Source organism: Magnolia sinica, chromosome 19, assembly GCF_029962835.1.
Source record: "Magnolia sinica isolate HGM2019 chromosome 19, MsV1, whole genome shotgun sequence".
NCBI lineage: Eukaryota > Viridiplantae > Streptophyta > Magnoliopsida > Magnoliales > Magnoliaceae > Magnolia > Magnolia sinica.
This window is the reverse complement of record NC_080591.1, coordinates 65,381,368-65,404,909: the sequence shown is the minus strand read 5'-3', so window position 1 is coordinate 65,404,909 and position 23,542 is coordinate 65,381,368. Positions and strand designations below refer to the sequence as shown.

Below are 23,542 nucleotides of genomic sequence, written 5' to 3'. Positions count from 1 at the left end.
TGCCATCCAAACTATTCATAAAATTACATAGACTAGGATGAATTCAAAACTTATATAGCCCTATGAATATTTCAAATGTGTATGTTCAATCTTCACGTTTTCAGCCCACTTGAGTATTGAATTCAGTTCATTTTAACTAACTATTCTAAAATGAGCTCAAAAAATGAATGGACAAGATGAATTTCTAACAGACATGGTGGGCCCCACTGAGGTCCCAGCGTAGGAACTTCCAATCAAATGATTTGCAAGAAATCCACCTTCCTTGAATCCACGGATTGCATCCTATCCCCAGCGGTCTCCAGCTGGGAACGGGCATGAGCTTTGTGTGGCCACCATGATATATGGATTTTATGCACACCATCTATTTATTTTATTTGTATCATTTTAACAGATACGACTAAAATTTAGATATATCCAAAGATCAAGTGGACCACACCAAAGGAAGCTGTAGTTATAATGACGACCACCGTTGAAACATTTCTAAGGGCCACCGTGATGTTTTTATATCATCCAACATATTAATAAGGTCATGTAGACGTGGATGAAGTGAAAAAAACAAATATCAGCTTGATCCAAAACTTCTCCTGCTCGCAAGAAGTTTTTAATGGTGTAAGTTCAATCCCCACTTTGTGGTCCAATTAAGCCCTTATACTGACTTAATGTTTTGGATCATAACTTAAAATGATCTGATAAAAACGATAAACGGCATGGATAAAACACTTACATATGATGTTAGACCGCACGGAGCCCTGCCCACGTTTAGGAAGGCGGGGGTAAGACGCAATCTGCGACCCCGGTCTAATTTTCACGATCAGCAGACACTTTTGTCTTTGTTGCCAGGATTTTCTTAGTGGTTTCTAAAGACACGCTATCAGATGCATTCCTTGAAATATAAATTTGAGATGCATTCCCAGGGAGCATATCTCCAATCCAAAAACCATTCTCCTTCTCCAATACAAAAACCCGCTTCTCCATCTCTACTCCCAGCACCAGCTCCTCCTCCTCCTTTCACCCTTGTGACCATGCCACTCCCCGTACAATCATCCGATGTCGAAAGGCAGGCAGCCAACACCAACATCCACAACTCCGGGAGAGCGCAGAGGCTGAGATTGGCTGTCCGAGGAGCCAACGAAGGGTTGGTGTCCACAGCCTTGCTGATGATGGGAATTGGAGATTTGAAAAAGGAGGAAACAGCCATGATCCTCTATGGGTTCATTGGACTAGTTGCGGGTGCATGTAACATTGGCATAAGAGAGTTCATCGCTGTCTACTTGGATATAGAGGTGGCCCAGATGAATAGCCCGATGCAGGCGGCGGCAGGTGTCATCTCACGCCTTCTTCATCGGTGGGATGATTCCACTGCTGACGGCAGCATTTATGAAGACACACAAGGTGGTAGGGGTGGTGATATCAGTGACCTTGGCATTAATGCTCTTTGGAGGTCTTAGAGCCAAGTTGGGGAGAAAGCCAATAGGGAGATGTTGTTTGATGGTAATGGTGGAAGGTTGGTTTGCAATGCTTATGAATTTTGGCTTAATCAAGTTGTTTCAGTCTCTTTCTCTTGGGTAGTAAACAAAGGTATCCTTCTCTTCTTTCTATGGTATGATATTGGAGGGTAGATGTTTGTTTATGTAATTGTCTTCTTCATATTATTTTTCTGTTTTTTTCTTCTTTTTCAGACAGAAATAATACTGCTATTAACATCAATCAGTACGAGTATAGAGAGAGGAGTTTGTTTTACATCTGTGGCCACGTAGGATCGAACGTCTGTTGCAAGCTACAAGAGACAACATGTCGAGATGATCGATCTTGTTATTTGAATAGTCCTTTTTATCTTTAAACAGCATAAATAAACTGTTTTTCGGTGAGAATTCTATCCTTTGATTTCTATGGTTGTATGAATACAATTGAAAATTTTCTTTTCCTTTGTCCAAATCATCCTTTGAGATTAAACTTATTAAGTTAAAACAAATTGATTTGCAGAAAATGGACGGTTCCTATCATCAGACTAGTCAGCATGGCCCCCACCGTGCCGAGATACGGTCTATATTTTACGTCGTAAGAGAGATCGATATCCATTTTGTTGCATGTAGATACACACACACACACACACACACACACACACACACACACACACACACACACATATAGTGGAACGCTCACCTGCGAACCAGTTCGCATGGACTACATACGAACTTTTTTGAGAACTCATTATATATGATGAGTCTTGAAAATCTGAACGGTCCACATGAGGCATAACCTCTTGAAACCTTCTTGTACCAATTTTTACTTTGAACCAAAACTTTGGTGGGCCATGAAAAATGCAAACAGTTTCTTCCCTTGATTTGAACTTCTCTATACTATGGCCCACCAGAATCTTAGATCAGGGTGAAAATTCACCCCCGAAGTTTCATGGGATTCCGAATCTTATGGACTGTTCGGATTTGACGCCCATGACACGTGTGCAAAGGTGTGCACGTGCATAGGTGCGTAGGTGAGCATGCCTATATATATATATATATATATATATATATATATATATATATATATATATATATATATATATATATATATATATATATATATATTGCTGCTAGTAATACATGCACTCAGCTAGTATGGATGAAGATAACCCGCCCCTTTCATGCCAAAGGCCCATCCACAGGACGCGGATTGGCTAGTCCCCCCACCAGTAGCTCCTGGGCTGGTGCTCGTAGCTGGCGCTTTTCCATTGGTGCGTCAGAGTAGGCCCCATCACAGCTATCGAGGTAAGTGAAATGACTATTGCAAACGGCGTTACGGCCCGTTTCACCCGAGTACCTGCTCGAGATGAGAAAGCATCCGAATTCTCTCCCGCCTCTCTTTCTTTCGAGTCCAATAAAAACCCATCTCTCCTGCTCTCTCTCTCTCCCTTTCTCAAATCCAACAGAAACTGCCATTTCTCTGTTGCATCTCACGGCGTGCGAACCCCGATGCATGAACCGGACCGCGAAACCAAAGCCTCTCACCATAGGAGCCCTCCATTGTCCCAGAGAAAGCCAAACACTCCACATCAGGTCTGTCTGATTCTCTCTCTCTCTCTCTCTCTCAATCTTATTTGCAACAGCATGGGGATTTGGAGATTTATCATTTTCGAATGTGGATTTGGTCATTTTTCAGCTTCGTATTTCGATTTTTAGGATTTGGAGATTTTTCAACTCCGGAGGTAGATTTTAGAATTTGGGGATTTTCCAACCTGAATGTGGAAATTAATTTGGGGAATTTAGCATCTTTTTCTTCTTTTTCTTTTTCTTTTTTCTTTTTTGCCTTTTTCTTTTCCATTTTTGTTTTCAAATTGATTGTTGGAAGGCTATTCAAAGTGGCACCTACCTGAAACCCTCTTTTGTACAGCCTTGTGCTCTTCCCTAGATGAAATGAAGTATTTGTTTGTCTGAAAAAAAAAAAAAAAAGGTAGCACCTACCTGATGAGTAGCCCAGATTTTGGGGCTTGAGAGCATAATGTTATCATGAAATTCGAGTGAGGAAGGGGTTCAAAACATGTGACATGTTGGTGGGAAAGAGAAGACTGCATTTTTTTATTTCTTTTTCCTCCCCTCCCTCTGTCTTCTCCCTCTATAGATAGATGAACAGGTATAAAAATGCTGAGGCTTGCCTGTTACCACAATTCAATCATTTAGAATTCCCCACTGTATGTGGGTCACATGGCAAAACTTTTATCTCAGTCCATGAGACTCAATACAGAGGTCGGTTAGAAATGTCGAAATTTCATATGAGCAGTTCTTTTGGATGGTTAACATCTTTGGTCATTGAGATTCCTTCCCAAGTGGTCCATGTATGGGGTGAGCTTTTGGAATCGTCTAAATCATCATATGGTGGGCCAGTAAGGAGAGCCTCAACATTTTTGAAATAGGTAAGTTGTTACGTTTTTTGTTGGAAGATGAAAACACCAATTGGGCTTTGGATTAGGGATGACACGAAATCTGAAGTTGATATGTTATAGCTTTAAAAACTTACAGAGCTATTGTTTTCAAGGGTTGGGTTAAAATCAAATATAAATTATGTTTTTCTATAATGTGCAGGAAGGGGAAAGTGAAGAGTATGATTAAGGAAGAACATGAATCGGGGCATGATCTACAAATTCAAGCTTGGTGAATGCTTTTTTACTTTGAAGGTTGATTGGTAAAATGGATGGTAATTCATTGAAGAGTCAAGCATTTGATGAGCCACGTCGAAGGTTAGATTTTGACACCGAAATATATGTTCAAAAAGCAAGCCAACAAATAGATGTCCAAGAAGCAAGTCAACATGTATTGGTCAATGTAGATGAGAATTTAGATGAAGAGCCAGAACTAGGTATGGAGTTTTCTTCTGACGAGAGTGCATTTCAGTTTTACAATCGGTATGCTAAGAATACAGGGTTCAGTGCTCGATGGGGATAGGTGAAGAAAGCAGATGATGATACCATCATACTTAAGAGAAGATTTTGTTGCTCTAAAGAAGGTAAAAAACGTGACAAAAAATAAGGTGAGCCTCCAAAATTTAGGCGTCCGATTACAAGAACTAATTGCCTAGCATCCATGATGATTAAGCTTCAGATGAATGGAAAATATAGTGTGACTAAGTTTGTTGCAGAGCATAACCATGAAGTTATCACACCAACAAAGGTACACATGTTAAGGTCACACAGAGGCATGACCGATGCTCAAAAAGATGAAGCGGATAATGCTGATGGCTCGGGAATAAAACCCAGGGAGGCTGTAGAATATTTTAGTAGACGATCTGGAGGTCGAGAGAATCTGGGTTTCCAATCCATTGGCTACAAAAATTACTTGCGGAAAAAGAGAATGAAAGTGATGGAAAGGGGTGATGCAGGGGCCGTTTTACAATACTTTCAAAAAATGCAAGCGGATAATCCATCTTTTTTTTATGCAATACAAGTGGATGAAGATGATCAGATCACGAATATATTTTAGACAAATGCGATTTCAATAATGGACTATAGTGTTTTTGGAGATGTGGTTTGCTTTGATACCACGTACAGAATAAATAGTTATGGACGACCATTTGCCCCATTTATTGGGGTGAATCATCATAAGCAAACTATAATATTTGGTGGGGCTTTGCTATACGATGAAACGATTGAATCTTTCAAGTGGTTGTTCGAAACGTTTTTGAATGCTATGTCTGGAAAACAACCAATGACAACCCTTACCGACCAAGATGTTGCAATGGCAAATGCAATAGCCTCAGTGATGTCAGGAACATATCATCGCCCATATATTTGGCATATCTACTAGAATGTTGCCAAACACCTTAGTCATATATTTAATGGTTCAACAAGTTTCGAACATGATTTTAATAAATGCATATATGATTAGGAGTATGAGGAAGAGTTTCTAACCACATGGAATAACATGATTTTGAAGTACAATTTAATGGATAACAAGTGGTTTCAAAATCTATTTAAGGAAAAAGAAAATTGGGCTTTAGTTTATGGAAGAAATACATTTTGTGCAAACATGAAAAGTACACAATGGAGTGAAAGCATGAATAATTTGTTGAAAAATTATCTGAACTTTAAATATGATCTTCTGCGTTTCTTTACCCATTATGAACGGGTAGTGGCTAATCGACGATAAAAGGAATCCATGGATGATTTCAAAATGAGGCAAAGTACCCCAGTAATGTTTCTTGATGTGAAGATTTTAAATGAAACAGCAAAGGTGTATACTCCAGAGGTATTTGAACTATTTCAAGAAGAGTATAAGAAATATCTTAGTTATTTAATTTTTAAATATGGTGAATTTGGCATAGTTACAAAGTATCGTGCATATAATGATAAAGATGAAGGACGTACTGTTGATTCGATTCTTTAGATGGTACAATGATGTGTAGTTGTAAGAAATTTGAGTTTGTGGGGATCCTATGTAGTCATGCATTGAAAGTTTTAGATTTTTATAATATAAAAGAGGTTCATCCTAGGTATATTATGAAAAGATGGAGAAGAGATGCAAAAGAAGGTTTTGGTAGAGATCATACCAGGGTACCAACAAAAGGCGAGCGTAATATTGTTTCAGGTAAGCGGTACAAATATTTGTGTAGCAAGCTTCATAGAATTGCAGCAATGGCTGAGGAACATGATGAGTTATTCAAATTTGCTGATAAATACACAGATAAATTCCACGATGAAATGATGGAACGTATGAAAGGGATGAAGGAACCTCCACTAAGGTCGTCTAAATCCGTTGATGAAAGCATGGAGATTGAACACGCACATCATGAGCCGACTGAAAGTGAAGAGACTAGATGTGCGCACTCTAGACGAAATGAAAACGTTGATACTAAAAGTGCATGCCATGAGCCAACTGAAAGCATAGATATAGAAACAACACGCGCTGAGCCTATTGAAAAAGAAGTTACTTTTGTTAATAGCCAAAGTTCACAAACTGTAAGTGGGATTAAAGTTAAGCCTCGAGTTGGGGGCAACCGTCGTGTGTATCAAAATCCACTGGATAAAGTACGGAAGAAAAAATCTCGTACTGAATCCGTTCAACCACAAGCAAATCAAGAGAGACGAGAAACTGCTCAAGCACCAAACATAATACACCCTACTTCATTTCAACCTTCAAATTATTCAATTCCTTCTCCTGAACTGAGTCATCTTAATCAGGTATCAGTGAGAACTTATTTACCAAATCTTGTCATGTCACATGTTTATGTTCTTTAAATTCTTGATTTTTTTTCCCTCCATCAGGGTACACATATTGCTGTCATGAGTCCCTCAGAAGTACCGATAGGATCCCATGTAGGACCCGGTCATCATATGGTGATTGGCTACACTCCTGCCTCTAGTGGGTCCATAAATGCACCACTGGTTCAATTTCGATACCAAGCACCTCATTCTGGCATGTTTCAACAGAATCTCTTCAACATTAGACCACAGGTAAAAGTGCGATTTAATTTTGTATATTTTTAATATTAGATTAACATTTATAGGAGTCGACATTCATGTAAGTTGTGCTCATTAAAGTTTTCATTATTGTGTTTTTGCTATGCTAGACTTCAATTGGTACCAGTCTGAGTCGTTTTGGAATACCTAAGATCGGCCCTAGTGGATCAATTAGTGGTCCTTTGGTTGCTTACCAACCAAGTACAAACTTGTACAAGCACATTCCCTCAAGCAACCTGCAATTGGCACATTTACGTGAAGATACATCTATAGGAAGTATTGCATTTCAACAGGTAAAACTGTTAATCTCTATCATTCATAGTATTGAATGAACTTTTTAATTTTCAATACAGTGAGACGTCTTATTCATTGAAATTTGAAATCCCTGTATGCAGTTATCATCAGCACCATGTGATAAGAGTCAACCGTCACAGTGTGAAGAACACAACCTACATTTGAATAAATAGATTTTCTTTCCTCAAAGGTGAGTGTATGTTCTAACTCTTCTTACAAAAGCCAAAAGATTGCAACTTGATTGATGGAATCTGTTTACTTTCTTTTCTCTTTACAGAACAAAAGAAAAAGAAGAAGAAATTTTGTGTTTTGTGTGCAAAAGTTTGCGATATTAAGGTAGGAAGGGACCAATGCGCCATCCATATCCTTCATGGGACTTTTTGAGGTGGAAAGGATCTGATTTTCACAAGCATGTTTTCTCCACTTATGTGGAATTTTGAGATGGGAAATCAAAAGAGATGTTGATTTGGCTTCTTTGGTGGGAACTCCCATAATGGTATTCAAATGTTCAAGGCATCCATTAGGTGGACTATTGCAAAAAAAATAATCAAGGCGCTCCATTTAGAAGGTGAGCTATGATATAAATAGGTTGTCAAGTTACAAAATTTCAGCTGATTTTAGTGAGCACCCATTTTTCCACCTACTATGCTAGCCTTACTAATAGCAAAAAGCCACTTGAAGTTATTGAGTCGGAATTTTGTCAATAAATTTGGAGTCAAATTTATTGTCAAAATTAGTAATATATGTCCTTGTAATAAGACCTTTGTTGTCAAATTTGTCATAGTTGTCAACCATGTGGGGTCAAAACTTCCATAAGACTTTTGTCGTCAAATTTGTCAACATTGGAAAGTCAAAATTTGTTCCTAAATTTCGTAAAAAATATGAAGTTAAATTTGTACATTACAAAATGCCGATGCTTGTTTTTCAATAAGACCTTCCAATATTTTCCATTTTAGCCATCCAATAATCATTCAAAAATCTTATTTATGGATAACGAACAAAGTGTAATATTTTGTTCATGATATATCTAATTGAGACATCATAGTTTGAATTACCTGTATTCATGTATGTAATGTTTTAGTAAATTCTAATTGCTTATGTATCATCCATTATACTTTGCCAATTTGTAACTGCTTTTCTACTTTATTTGCATAGAATGCTTTTTACCTTATGATTTTTTCTTGTTGATAATGTTGCAGGTAAATTCTACATGTCTGAAATGATGGTACAAGATGTGTATGAGAGGATTACATTGCTCTTCAGCACTTTTGGGTTTTTAAGCTGCATGTAGCTTCATAGCTGGAAGCAGTCGCAGCCCTCATGGCTCTCCATGTAGGACATGATGTGGTTTTCAACAACAGCCCTTGTATGTAGCAGCAGAAGCAACATGTTCTTTTCAAATTAATGTGGCCTTCTTTTGCTCCTTGCGGTTGTCTTGTGGCTGGTGTTGCGCAAATTTTGGATATGATCCACCCTGGTCATTTTGTCTTGGCCTGTTGTGGGTTTGGTGTGGTCTTATTGTGGTGTGCAGCTAATTTGTGGGGATAGTAGTTGGTAGGTGTGATTGAAGATTTAGATCAGCTTTGGGGTGTCAGATTGGTGGCTTGTTCTGTGGGTCTGTTATAATTTTTTAATTTTTTTAGCCCTGTATAGTTTTTTGTTTTGTTTTGTTTTGTTTTGTTTTTTTTTTTTTTTTGTACAAGTGCTCTAAATGATAGGCGTGACTGTTGCCCTTTTTGTTGGCGTCCGCCTGAATAGTTGTATAGAGCATTTCCACTCAATAATCTTGGGTGGTGTGCTTCACCTTTAGAAAAAGAAGAAGAAAGAATGGGTATATATCAATATGGGCAAGATTTGGATTTTGAATATGTGATTTAGATGTGGATTGAATATGCAATTGAATGATTAACAGGTTGAATGTGGATTGCATGTGTAACTGAATGTAAATGCGTTGTTGGCAAATAATCAAGTCCTTTTTGTTGCTTTAGCCTTGTCAATATGATGAACGCATTGAAATATGTAAGTTTCCCAGATATTTATTTGAAGGTAAGCAGGATTGTTATGCAGGCTATGGGTATGTTCTCCGAATAAAAGGAGCCAAACTGCTCACCAGAATTTGCAAGAACATTGGAATGCATTCCTTATTCAAGTATGCCCTACATCAACCTTGATAGTCACTATAAAATATAAAACACCTTTGATACGCTACACTCTCTTCCTTAAGCTTATATTATGGGACCATGTTTGGAATTTTCATTGATCTGGAGAATTTTTGTGTGTGTGCAAACCACAATAGGCCTAACATATTTGACAGTCTGTATCTTTTGTCGGCCCTATTTATTAATGTACATATTCAAACAAGTGATTCCTGAGATCCTTGGCTTGTATAGATTTATGCCATATTAACAAAGTTCAACTAGTGTGCTCATCTACCTTTCCATGAAAGAAATAGAAGACTAGCAACCAAAGTCTAAAATTGCAAAATCCTTATCCTAAGTTTTTAAACTGCTCTACAGCTCTATAGCTACGGTTTTAGTCCGTAGTATGACCGTAGGTCTAAGTCTGAAAATTATAGCTATAGATTTAATCCGTAGCTAATTCCTCCATTTAAAAAAAATATTATAATCATTCATTCATTCAATTACCACCTGCATAATCATTCATTCATTCAATTACAATCCTTTGTTTAATTACAATCCTTCATTCAATTCCAATCCTTCATTCAATCAATTACAATTACAATTACAAAATTAGTTTCCTAGTAATTCATGAAAGCAGGTGGACTCTGCAATATTCCGCAAAAGAAAGAAAAAACAGGCAGTCATTTGTTGAACTCTACCCTCACAGCAACAGAAAGGACCATTTGCTGTATTCTTGAAAATTACCAAAAGGAAGATGGCATTGAGATTCCGGCACCTTTACAACCCTTCATGAGTACTGCCTTCCTTCCCTTCCAGAATAGCCCAGCGCCAGAGATGAAAGGAAAGAAGTCTAAAGCCAAGGCAGCTTCTTAAACATGAGAACCGAAACAACCGGAAGCATGATCGGCTATGTTACCAAAATATTACATTGAGCAATGTGTTGTCACATTTATCTGATATGATCAACTTTTAGAAGAAAGGGTTGAATTGGCCCAACACCACCACCACCACCACCACCACTACCACTACCACCACCTCCTTATGGCTGGTTGCAGAAATTTTTATTCAGTTATTGTGCAACTGTCTTCCTCAAAAATATTTAGTAGTCATTGGCGTGCTTACAGCCACACTTCTTTTTGTGGAAGTTGAAAAAAAGAGTGGATGGTTGGTTTTTTAAAGGAGTCGAAAGCAGCTCAGTGTATTTGAATTGTTGTTCGACGTTCCTGATGACAAAACTGCATTCCAAGTACTTGAAGATCCCTTGTAGAAGCTCTGGCTGGACCTCATTCGTCCATGTCTATGGGAGATTGGAAAAAGTGTATGGTGACAATGACAACCAGGGGTAACAAAAAAGTTTTGCTAAGGCACCTTGCAATTCTCATAAGTAGCTTTGACAATCTCCTTATTCAGCATTCTTGAATTAACTTTCTCCAAGAACTTCAAGTACAACTCATGAAAATTTGGCTCAATGCTTGCTCTGTCAAATATAATGTCCCAGTAAAGTAAAAATCAGCTGATGAAACTAAAAGGTTATTAATAAGATATCACCATATACTCAGCAAACCATGGATAGTACTGCTCTTTCAGGACATCAGTAAATTCTTTTGCTTTCACATCCATATTTGAAGCTGAAATATTATTAAACATAAATAAAATCTTGTCATGTATCTCTGATGCAGGTTCCTGCATGAAATAAACAACAAACTCAAAACTGAATTAATGCTCCAAACAGCGTTCCCACAAACAAATTTTCAAAAAAGACATGTTGGGCCACACAGGGACAAAATAAATGAGCAGTAATGAAAAATTTATTGACGGTCCAAATTCAATATCAAATGGTATCCATGTTGTGTGGCATTCAAATAATTTCATCATCTATGGTCTCATACATGTAGTCACGGATTAGATATTTTCTGAGGTAATACCTGAATTGGGTGGTGAGATGATGTGGAAAGATTTGATCGGTGGACCTTACACTGTTGGGTATCTATAAGCATGCGACCCTATCAATCAAATCTTGCCATGTCATCTCACCACTGAAGTTAGATTCTCTTTTCGAATCTTTCTGGTGGAAAATGATTTGTAAAGCTCCCTTGTTTCGATTTTTCTGGCCGAGTAGGATTTATAATGTTGAGCCAAATAGTTTTTGTTCCCAAAACATAGAACTAAGTTCCAACAATTTTGTTCCCAAAAAGTTTGTTCCATAGCCGAGTTATAAAGCATGTTATTGTTAGTGCAAAGATCATGTTTTTGTTACAAAAATTCAATACATGCATGTCCAAAAGACCAAAACAAGCATCAAATAAGAACAGATCCACCATGGTTTTTCACAACTCACTGCAATTCCTTAAATTGTTTATAAAAATTTAAAAAAAAAAAAAAAAAAAAAAACCTCCAAAAAAAGGGTCAATTTCTGAAAATATCGATGAGAAACGCTAGGTTGACTGGCATGAGGAGAGATTGAAGAGGCAATTTGCAGTGCACAAACCAATATCAACTTGTGCAACATCTAGACCACTCATTACAGAGGTATTTTACATCTAGATTACAAACATCGAGCCCACAAATTGTGGTCCATCACCTGTGATTTGAAATAATGGCAGGGAAGTTTTAGATACTAAAAAACAGGATTTGGCTTCTAGGAGTTTACATGTGAAACCTTCTGGTCGAGATTCTCCTGAATAAAAACTTTAAGATTATCCAGCTGAGTAGATTTTTGGAGCATGTCAGAGTCCATCCACAGTTGAACATAGCAAACCAATGTTCTAGCCTATAAAATCATCAGAAAGGCCATACCATTACTGCTCTCGTGTAGAAAGATTGGCCTATAGAACTGCATTTTGACCAAATTTCCAACTAACTTTTAGTCCAACCCCAGCGGCTTTCATCTCACTGGCTTTGGGCTCCTCTTGCTTATTTTTCACTTTTGATTATGTGTTCTCCATTAGAGTAGGTGGAGGCTTCTTTACAACCTTCAGCTATTATAGCTACAACTCTGATTGTTGGTTGATTCAGAATAGCCTAGGAGGAAGCAGCGCGAACATGCTGAGAAGAATCTAATTACAACTCCTGCAAAAAACCAATTGAATGTGCACCCCTAATTTCATCATCTATCAAACAAGAAGAAAAAAAAAAAATCACACTGCATGAAAAGATACTTCCAAAAAGTGCTGGAATTTAAAAAATGAAATCCATCATGAAAATGATTGGATAAGGAAGTATACAAAACAAATCAAATTTCTTTTTGCCAACAGGAGCCTTGGACAGGGAGCGAAGATGAAAATTCTCCCATTGGAGTAGACAATTTCCTGCATCCCGGAGTTTACAGTTCAAGAAAATCATACTGGTGGTAGCATTATGCAAGCAGGCATGTACATTCTACATACTATGATGATGGATCTTTTATGCAAAAGGGATAGGGAAGCTGCCTATGCCATGCTAGCTTTTAGAAACCTCAGGACATACAATCAACTGATGTGGACTACCAACTTTTCATTCCCACAGTGCAAAATCACACTTTTTTTTTTTTGGTAGGACTGATTGGATGATCCTACCAATATATTTCCATCATGTATATCAAACAAGAAAAAAAAAAGAATCCAGCACTAAAGCAGCTTCCACACATACATATGAGAATTTAAGTAAGGAACTAACAAACATAATTAAGCATATAGCTGCATAGTGGAGAATTTTCATCCAGTCCACTCATCCATTAGATGTGTCACCATATTCTCACCTGGATCTTAAAAATCAGTCTAACCCAAAATTCGCTGCAAGAAAGAAGAACATGATTGATTGATTGAATAAATAAAAACTAATATATATGCTGCAGTAATGACAAGCCAAGTACTAGGCTCTCTATTTCCTGCTGAATGGCCTGAAATAACGGACTCCACTCATTTCTACTCGGTTTCTACTATGAGTTGAAACAAGTGGGCTATCTGTTTTATGTGGTTTTTCTGACAGAAATCGATCCGTCAGACCACTCTTTCATCACAAATGCCAAGGGCAACTTTTTCCATGTCCACATGATCATCCTGAAATAAAATAAAAATAAATGTTGACAGAGTGTGCACCTTTAAAACAAGCTCTTCAAAACACTGCTGTACATTAATTCGAGTTTTTGCACTACATTCAAGGAAAAGACATCCATACTCCCGAGCAAAATCAATTCCCTCTTTCTTCATGACATCCCTTCCACTTTCCTGCAAAATTAAACATCAAGATGCATATCTTGTATTTAAACTGTGGAAATCTTATGATATATAATTCAAAAGAATAAGGCCGTGATTGGAAGTGCACTTGAACCACATTTACAGCATAGAAGTTCTGAGGCCACCCTGTGTTGAAAAGTCCTCTGAGAATGGAGATATAGTTGTTGTAAACCTTCGTTGGAATTACCTTATCAACTTTGTTTCCAACAAGCATCTTGATGCAATCTTGATTAGTTGAGTAGAGATCGATTTCCTTAGCCCTTATATCCGCAAGATTTGTAAATGTGTCTCGTCTTGCTACATCATAAACTGGAAACATTGCAAAAACTTTAAGATTATCCGGCTGTGTAGATTTTCAGCTTTCAAGACATTCTCAGTAGATCTTCTGCTCACGGAACTGCACCAATAAGAAAACTTTGAAAAGTTGGCTTTTCGTCACCAAAAGGGTGGGCTACTTTTCAAACATATTCAAGTCTAACAACGAATTTGGACTCTAAACAGATTGTAATCTATGTTCGGCAGAGCCCTCCATTATTCGTCGAATATGAATGTGAAGTCGAACCATGCATCCCCAGTGCTTGCAGACTCCTTGCTCCTTACCAAGTCTAGATTAGGCATCCCAAAGAAGATGCTAAATTCCCCAAATCAATTTCCACATTCAGGTTGAAAAATCCCCAAATTCTAAAATCTACTTCCGAAGTTGAAAAATCCCCAAATCCTAAAAATCGACATACGAAGTTGAAAAATGACCAAATCCACATTCGAAAATGAGAAATCTCCAAATCCCCATGCTGTTGCAAATAAGATTGAGAGAGAGAGAGAGAGAGAGAGAGAGAGAGAGAGAGAGAGAGAGAATCAGACAGACCTGATGTGAAGTGTTTGGGTTTCTCTCGGACAATAGAGGGCTCCTATGGTGAGAGGCTTTGGATTCAAGGTCCGATTCATGCGTTGGGGTTAGCACGCCGTGAGATGCAACAGAGAAATGGCAGTTTCTGTTGGATTTGAGAAAGGGAGAGAGAGAGAGCAGGAGAGATGGGTTTTTATTGGACTCGAAAGAAAGAGAGGCGGGAGAGAATTCGGATGCTTTCTCATCTCGAGCAGGTACTCGGGTGAAACGGGCCGTAACGCCGTTTGCAATAGTCATTTCACTTACCTCGATAGCTGTGATGGGGCCTACTCTGACGCACCAATGGAAAAGCGCCAGCTACGAGCACCAGCCCAGGAGCTACTGGTGGGCTCCTTTTTTCCTCTCTCTCTCTCTCCTCTTCTCATCTCTTTTCGTCCTTTAGTGATTCCATTGAATGGTGGGGAGCCAAATCACCACCGTTCCATTACGTGTGGCCCACCAGATCTTGGGGTCTACTTGATTTTGGTACCCATGCTCTATAATTTTGAGGCCCACCATCTGGATGGAGTGGATTTTATCATATTGATCAGGTTGGGGTCCACATCTCTTAGTCCGCCTCGATCCACGGGTCACTTATGAGGTATAGGAGGTCAGATGGACCCCTTGCACTTAGTGGCGGATCCCACAGAGGTGGGCCCACACCAGTGCCAAACAGATTTTTCAGTTCTCAGGTTTCCCAGAAATAGGTCGGTCCCATTTTTTTTTACCTAATTTAGGACCGCATGGGACCAGCAATTGGCAAGAGGATCAGACCTTCCGATAGCCATATATGTGCTTAAAAACTATCAAGGTGGGGCCAGTTGAAAGTGTTTGTGTGTAATTAATGGTGCAAGGCCCAATATGCGTCTTTGCAAAAACTATGCACTTTTTCTATGTAGGAATGGCTCAAGCCCATTTTCAGGTCTGTTTTTCCGTCGAGTGGGACCCACATAAAGATGGAGGTTTGAATTATCTTAAGAAGGTTTCAACGCTAAGAATCATTTTCCATGTTGTTTTTTATTTCACGTGGTGTGGTTTACTTTAATTTTGCATCTGGCTCATTTTTTAGTTCATGCTCTAAAATGACATAGAAAAATGGATGGACAGCATGGATAAAACATATACAACAGAATGGGGCATGTAAAGCTTTGACACCGACTAACTTGCTGGTGTTTGGGTCACCAACCAAACACATACATCACTGGTGTTTTTCTTTTGTCCAGATTTGTGTGATCTCATCAATAGGCTGATGGCAATGGCAAATAAACATTACAGTGGGTCTTAGGAAGGTTTCAACCAGGTTGCATTATCTCCTCGCTTTCCTATAGTTTGGCCCACTTGAGCTTCAATTTTTTATTTTTTTTTATTACTCATGTTCTAAAATGAGCGGACAAATGGATATAAAGCATGTGAATAAAACGCATACATCATGACGCTGATTGTGTCCTACCCTGCGGACTCCAGCTGGGAACGGACAGGAGCTTTGATTGGCCATTGTGATTTATGAGTCTTATCCACACCATCCATATATTTTCTCATGTCATTTTAGGATATAAGCCCAAAAATGGGATAGGTCCAAGGCTCAAGTGGACTACACAATGGCTCTCACCGTCGAAAACTTCTTAGGAGCCACATAAGTTTTGGATGGAGATGATATTAGTGTTTTCTACTCATCGAGGTCTATGTAACTTTATGAATAGGTTTGATGGCAAATATACATCACGGTGGGCCCTAGAAAATTTAAAATTTTCAACTATGAGAATAATTATCACCGCTGCTTCTTGTGGTGTGGTCCACTTGAGCCTTGGATCTTATTATTGTTTTAGTTTAAATCCTAAAATGATAGGGAAAAATGCATGAACGGTGTGGATAAGACCCATACATCATTGTGTACACTTAAACCTTTTATCTGTTCCCAGCTGGAGGACACAATCGGTGTCCCATACATCATAGTAGGCCCTTGGTTCACCACCCACCTGATGGTGAAGCGATTCGAGGAGATTTGATTGGTGGGGTGTATGCCGTCAAAGATGGACTCCTATTCAATAGTGACCCTTCTTTCGGTACAAGTTGTTGTATTAAATATCTTAAATCTAGTTTGATACAGAGTCTATCGATGTCATCGACTGATTGTTCGATATCACCTTCGATGACATTGAACAGTGCTTGATCCATCGAATATTTTCAGAATTTCTTCTGTTAGTCGTTGGACATATTGGTGTCAATTTTCAATGACATCGAAGGGCGTTCGATGACATCGAAGACATGTTCGATGACACCGAAGCCAAGTCGAGTAATCGAGAATTTCCGTAAAATTTATATTTAGTCGCTAGACTTTTTTAATGTCTCTTCGATGACATCGAAGGTATTTTTATGACATTGAAGGTTTACGCAGATTCGCTTGCGAAAATGCAGATTCTGCAAATTTTGTTTTCTATTCCGATTCCACTTGTTTTTAAGTCTATAAATAGGGGTGGATACGGGACTAGGAAGTATTCTAAGTGAATTCTAAGGCATTCCAGGGTTTCTAAAAGGGTTTTAGGGTTTCAAGAGGTGGAGAAAAGGAGAGGTTTGAGGATTACTCAAGTTGGGTAAGTCTTCTATGGACCGTTGAACTGGAGCTGGCCGTGATGTTTATATGCCATCTAAAACCATCCATAGGGTTATTACCACTCAGATAAAATTTGTGCATAGGTATCATCCTGATACAAAACTTCTGCGGCCCCAAAAAAGTTTCCAATAGTTGGAGTTCAATCCTCGCTGTTTCATGAGGTATGACCCACATGAGTTCTAGATCTGCATGATTTTTAGCCTCCTATCCCATCGTATTCTTGAAAAATTGATGAATGGAGTGGATCTTCCATGGGCATCTCTGTGGGCCCTACACAGCTTTCGACAAGAGGGAGCACATGAATATCATGGGTCGATAGCGGATAGCCTATGCATAGTCATATACCTGTGCTTGGGTTATGTGGGTCCCATAGAGATGTATTTGATAAATCTATTCCATCCATCTATTTTAAAATACCAAATAGGAGAGTATTCTAAAAATAAGACAGATCGAACACAGGTGGGCCACAATAACAAAACAACTGCAACAAAAATGTCCACCGTTGAAACCTTCTTGGATTTGACCATGATGCTTATTTGCCATCCAAACTATTCATAGGTTTATTACCACTTCAATAAACTATAGGAATAAATATCGTACCGATACAAAACTTATATAACTGTAGACGTCCAATCCACACTATTTCACGTGGTATGGTGCCCCAAATGTGATCTTTCAAAACATTGAATGGAGTGGATTTGTCACAGAAATCATCATTGATCAGTGGCCAAACCATGAAAATAATGTGCCATTGATAAATAACAACATTCAAATGTGATCTATTCCATAAATATGTATATAAGATTTGGGGCTAACCTAATGGATGGGTTGGATGTTGTGAAAACATGGAAGGTTGGAAGATACACACTACATGGACCCTAACTTATAATTATGAAATACAATTTATCTAACGTTAACCCAATGTGCTGCGGCCATGGCGCAAAATGTGGTGGTTCGAGCATTCATTTGAAACTCTTGGAGTGATCCATACATGGTTAAAACCATGTATGCCATAAGGTAACTTCAATATGTGAAGTACATGTATGGATCACTCATGGTGGTGTCTACCTATGAGTAACTCAAGAGGAAAAGAAAAAAAAAAAAATTCCAGTCCGTGAAGTACATGTAAAATCCAACCTTTCAAGTAGGTTGACACCACCATAAAGAACACCTTTTGTAGACATTATCTACTAATTAATGGGCCAAACCATGAAAACAATGTATTGCCATTGAGAAAAAGGAGTATTTCAGGTTAACTGGTTCATACAATGATCCATATATACAAAGTTAAAACCATATGTGAATAAAGTAAATATCTTCTAATCAGTTAACTGCATGTGAAATCTGTTCCTTCAAATGGGTAGACACCACCATGAGGATCACCTTGTATCAAAGAAATCAACTTATTAGTGGGCCAAACCATCAAAATAATGTATAGCCATTGAGAAATAGCAACATTCAAATGTCTTATGGTTGATAAATCTATATAGAAATTTTATGAATAGGTTAATCTTAATGGTGGAGCTTGCTACTGAATGGGTTGGATGTTGTGCACACATAAAATGTTGGAAGTTACACACTGCATGGACCTTAACTTACGATTGTGCACTGCAATTTATCTGACCAAAAGTCAACGTGTCTAGGTGCCAGTGTGTCCGGTTCATCCAGCAATCCATACATAGTTAAAACCATGTATGCAATAAAGTGAATAACTTCCAATATGTTAACTTCATGTGAAATCCATTCCTTCAAATAAGTTGAGACCACCATGAGGATTACCTTATGTAATAATCATTAACTTATTAGTGGGCCAACCATGAAAACAATGTACAGCCATTTAAAAATAGCAAGATGCTCATGGTGGGGCTAGCCAACTGGATGGGTTGGATATTGTGCACACATGAAAGGTTGGAAGTTACACATTGCATGGATGTAAACTTATGATTGTGCACAGCAACTTATCTAACCGGAAGCCAATGCGTCCAGAAGCCAATGTGTCGTGTGAATGGGTTCATACAATGATTCATATGAAGTTAAAATCATGTGTGCAATAAAGTGAATAACTTCTAATATGTTGACTGCCTGTGATATCCATTCCTTGTGTATGTTGACACCATCATGTGGATCACCTTGTGTAGAAATCATCAACTTATTAGTGTGCTAAACCATAAAAACAATGTATTGCCATTGAGAAATAGCAACATTCAAGTGTCATTTATTCGATAGAAGTTGTGTGAATAGGTTGATGCTCATGGTGGGGCTAGCTTGTTTTGGAGGAATATAACATTGCTCTCATGGAGGTCCCGTCCCTTGAGGAAGTTAGATGCGCGGTGGTTGGGATCCAACTTCTCATGTGAACCGGTTCATCCAATTATCCATACATATTTAAAACCATGTATGTAATAAAGTAAAGAACTTTCAAACTGTTAACTGCATGTGAAATCAGATCCTTCAAATGGGTAGACACCACCATGAGGATCACATTGTATCAAAATCATCAACTTATTAGCAAGTCAAACCATGAAAAAAATGTATAGCCATTAAGAAATAGCAACATTCAAGTGTGATATATCCAAAGAATTTGCATAAAAGTTTTGTGCATAGGTTGATGCTCGTGGTGGGGCTAGCCTACTGGATGGGTTGGATGTTGTGCACACATGAAAGGTTGAAAGTTACATATTGCATGGACGGTAACTTATGATTGTGCACAGCAACTTTATCTAAAGGAGGCCAATGTGTCCATAAGCCCATGTTAACATGTTCATACAATGATCCATACATAGTTGGATGTTGTGCACACATGAAAGGTTGAAAGTTACATATTGCATGGACGGTAACTTATGATTGTGCACAGCAACTTATCTAACTGGAGGCCAATGTGTCCATAAGCCCATGTTAACATGTTCACACAATGATCCATAAATAGTTAAAGTCATGTGTGCAATAAAGTGAATAACTTCTAATATGTTAACTGCTTGTGAAATTCATTCCTTCAAATAGATTGACACCACCATGAGAATCACTTTGAGTAAAAATTATCAACTTATTAGTGGGCCAAACCATGAAAATAATATATAGTCATTGAGAAATAGTAACATTCAAAGGTCTTGGTATCGATTCCCTAGTGGGGTGGCTAACAGTGAATTGTAAACTGACAATGGGTGTACTAACAAGCTAATAGAAAAAAATAAAAAAATAATAATAAAAATAAAAAAATAAAAAAATAAAAATTGAGAAATAGCAACATTCAAATGTTGTCTATTCAATATATCTATATAGAACTTTTGTGAATAGGTTGATGCTCATGGTGGAGCTTGCTACTGGATGGGTAAGATGTTGTGCACAGACCAAATGTAAATCCGTATATAGTTTAAATCATGTATGCAATAAAGTGAATAACTTCTAATCTGTTAACTGCTTGTGAAATCCATTCCTTCAAATAGGTTGACACCGGCATAAGAATCACCTTGAGTAGAAATCATCAACTTATTAGCTTGCCAAACCATGAAAATATTGTATAGCCATCTAGAAATAGCAACATACAAATGTTGTCTATAAATCTATATAGACCTTTTGTGAATAGGTTTGTTTTTTTTTTTTTTTTTTAACACAGAGACCCAACACACAACCACCCACGCACACTGTAGTGGGATTTCACCACCTATGGGTATCGAACCCAAGACCCTGCGTTGAAACTCCTTAGACTACCACTGAGGTAAGGACTCCAACCCGTGAATTAGTTGATGCTGGTGGTGGAGCTTGCTACTGGATGGGTAAGATGTTGTGCACATACCAAACGTTGGAAGTTACACACTGCATAGATCTTTAACTTATGGTTATGCACAGCAATTTATCTAACTAGAAGCCAACGGACTAGAAACTAATGTCTGGTATGAACGGAATCATCCAATGATCCATACGTAGTTTAAATCATGTATGCAATAAAGTGAATAACTTCTAATATGTTAACTGCTTGTGAAATCCATTCCTTCAAATAGATTGACACCACCATGAGAATCACCTTGAGTAGAAATCATCAACTTATTAGGGGCCAAACCATATGAAAATAATGTATAGCCATTAAAAAATAACAATATTCAAGTGTCGTCTATCCAATGAATCTGCATAAAAGTTTTGTGCATAGGTTGATGCTCATGGTGGGGCTAGCCAACTGGATGGGTTGGATATTGTGCACACATGAAAGGTTGGAAGTTACACATTGCATGGATGTAAACTTATGATTGTGCACAGCAACTTATCTAACCGGAAGCCAATGCGTCCAGAAGCCAATGTGTGGTGTGAATGGGTTCGTACAGTGATTCATACGAAGTTAAAATCATGTGTGCAAAAAAGTGAATAACTTCTAATATGTTAACTGCTTGTGAAATCCATTCCTTCATATATGTTGACACCATCATGTGGATTTGTGTAGAAATCATCAACTTATTAGTGTGCTAAACCATAAAAACAATGTATTGCCATTGAGAAATAGCAACATTCAAGTGTCATTTATTCGATAGAAGTTTTGTGAATAGGTTGATGCTCATGGTGGGGCTAGCTTGTTTTGGAGGAAGATAACATTGCTCTCATGGAGGTCCTGTCCCTTGAGGAAGTTAGATGCGCGGTGGTTGGGATCCCTCAGGATGGTGCTCCCAGTCCCGACGGTTTTTCCGGTGTGTTTTTTGCTAGCTGCTGGGATATAGTGGGGGTTGATATCCACAAAGTGGTGATAAACTTCTTCCAAAGGGGTGAGATGCCTCGAGCCCTTACGTCCTCCCTTATAGCCTTGATCCCAAAATCCACCGGGCCCAAATCTTTCTCCGACTATCGCCTGATCAATCTTTGTAACTGCATCTACAAGATTTTTGTGAAGATTGTGGTGGCTAGGCTAAGTTCCATCTTGCCCAAGCTGATTTCCAATGAGCAAGGTGCATTCGTCAAGGGAAGATCGATAGCCGAGAATATTGCCGTGGCTAGAGAGATGGCAGGGACATTTCCAGGAAAGTCCGGGGTGAAAACATTATTCTTAAGTTAGATATGGAGAAGGCCTACGACAAGGTGGACTGGTCATTCCTCAATCAGGTCCTGCTTCATTTTGGTTTTGTGCCGTCATGGGTCCAGATGATCGAATCTTGCTAGCACAACAATTGGTTCTCCATCTTAGTTCATGGATAAGAGAGACACTCTCTTTCACCAAGGCTACGCCAAGTGTGCGAAGGATATGAAGGCGTCTGTAAGTGCTATGGTCTCATGCTCCTTTGGTTGTCAAATTTTGTTGTGCCAAAACTCTATTTGTGTCTTGTGTTGGTATTTTGTTATATATGTTCCAGAACACCGCTTCACAAGTGCTTCAAGTTAAGTACAATGATCGACTTCAAGCAAAGTCAAGCCATGTACCGTAAACATCAATGTTCAGAGCTACATCAATAAAGAGTATAAGACTCCAGAAAAATCCGTACAAATATCCGAGTACCACCTCAGGCAAATCACCCAAGACCGAAACCTTTAGGAATTAGGTTAATATTAGGAAGTGTTAAACTAGAGTGCTTATGAAATTAGCACCAATCACTTTAAATATGATCTGCAAGACCCAAAACATGCATAATCATTGACGCTACATTACCCTGAAATCTAGAATTTATCCCTAATCTTGTTTGCTCTGGGGAACACACTGAAACTCCGTATCGAACCTGGACTGCACGTCGAAAGTCCGATTACTCTGAAATTATACGGATATGACCACATTACTGGACTTGACAACTCCCTCGAAAATTAAGTCTTGATTGTGTCTAAAAATGCACAACATGAGCTCGGAGCGAAGAGTATGAGAAACGTGAAATTATTTAGAAATAAAATTTAAATTTAAGTAATCTGAGTCGTGTCGCTTATGGGCCAAATATATAGATTCAGACCGTCAGAATCTGACCCAAATACACCCTCAGATCAGGAGAAATGTCTCACACATGTCAATGTACTTGTGGCCCTGATCGAGTGACCGTGACCGTTGAACTGAAACTGGTTTGCCACGGCTGATCTGTAGATTCGATTGGAACGAAAACTCAGCCTGACCTAGATCCATGGTCAGGGAGCTTAAGTCCAACCGCGCGTGGAAAATGGGCCATTAGAAGTGCTCCGTTAGACCGGAACGGTCCGTATTTGGATATAACCTAAGTATACCTTGGCCCTGGGGCCATTCCTATCAAACCTGAGCCTATATAAGGACCTTAAACCCTCTCCCTCTCACCCCATACGAATTTGATAAAACCCTAGGAGAGAGAGAAGAGAAAAGAGAAGGGAAAAGAGAGAAAGTGAGAGTGAGAGTTGGAGATTCTTGCTGAGTCCGCGTTTCTTCCCGGGATTCAATCCCGTTACTCCACGCACTTAGCCACCCCCTCTGTATCACAATCCGGCGTTTTCGACAACGTACTTGGGTAAGAAAACCTAACC

The 23,542-nt window shown here is 38.6% G+C and overlaps 2 long non-coding RNA genes and 1 pseudogene across 2 annotated transcripts; 2 read left to right on the top strand and 1 right to left on the bottom strand.

The window, feature by feature from the left end:
- Positions 1–902: 902 nt before the first annotated feature.
- Positions 903–1,681, top strand: LOC131234663 (vacuolar iron transporter homolog 2-like; annotated as a pseudogene).
- A 5,461-nt stretch (positions 1,682–7,142) lies between these two features.
- Positions 7,143–9,332, top strand: LOC131235247 (uncharacterized). Its single transcript, XR_009166020.1, has 3 exons — positions 7,143–7,242; positions 7,345–7,433; positions 8,443–9,332. It is a non-coding gene; the product is annotated as an uncharacterized LOC131235247 (long non-coding RNA).
- A 610-nt stretch (positions 9,333–9,942) lies between these two features.
- On the bottom strand, positions 9,943–11,127 carry LOC131234817 (uncharacterized). The gene is made up of 2 exons (XR_009165788.1): positions 10,753–11,127; positions 9,943–10,249 (listed from the first exon to the last, which is right to left on the bottom strand). It is a non-coding gene; the product is annotated as an uncharacterized LOC131234817 (long non-coding RNA).
- Between the last annotated feature and the right edge of the window lie 12,415 nt (positions 11,128–23,542).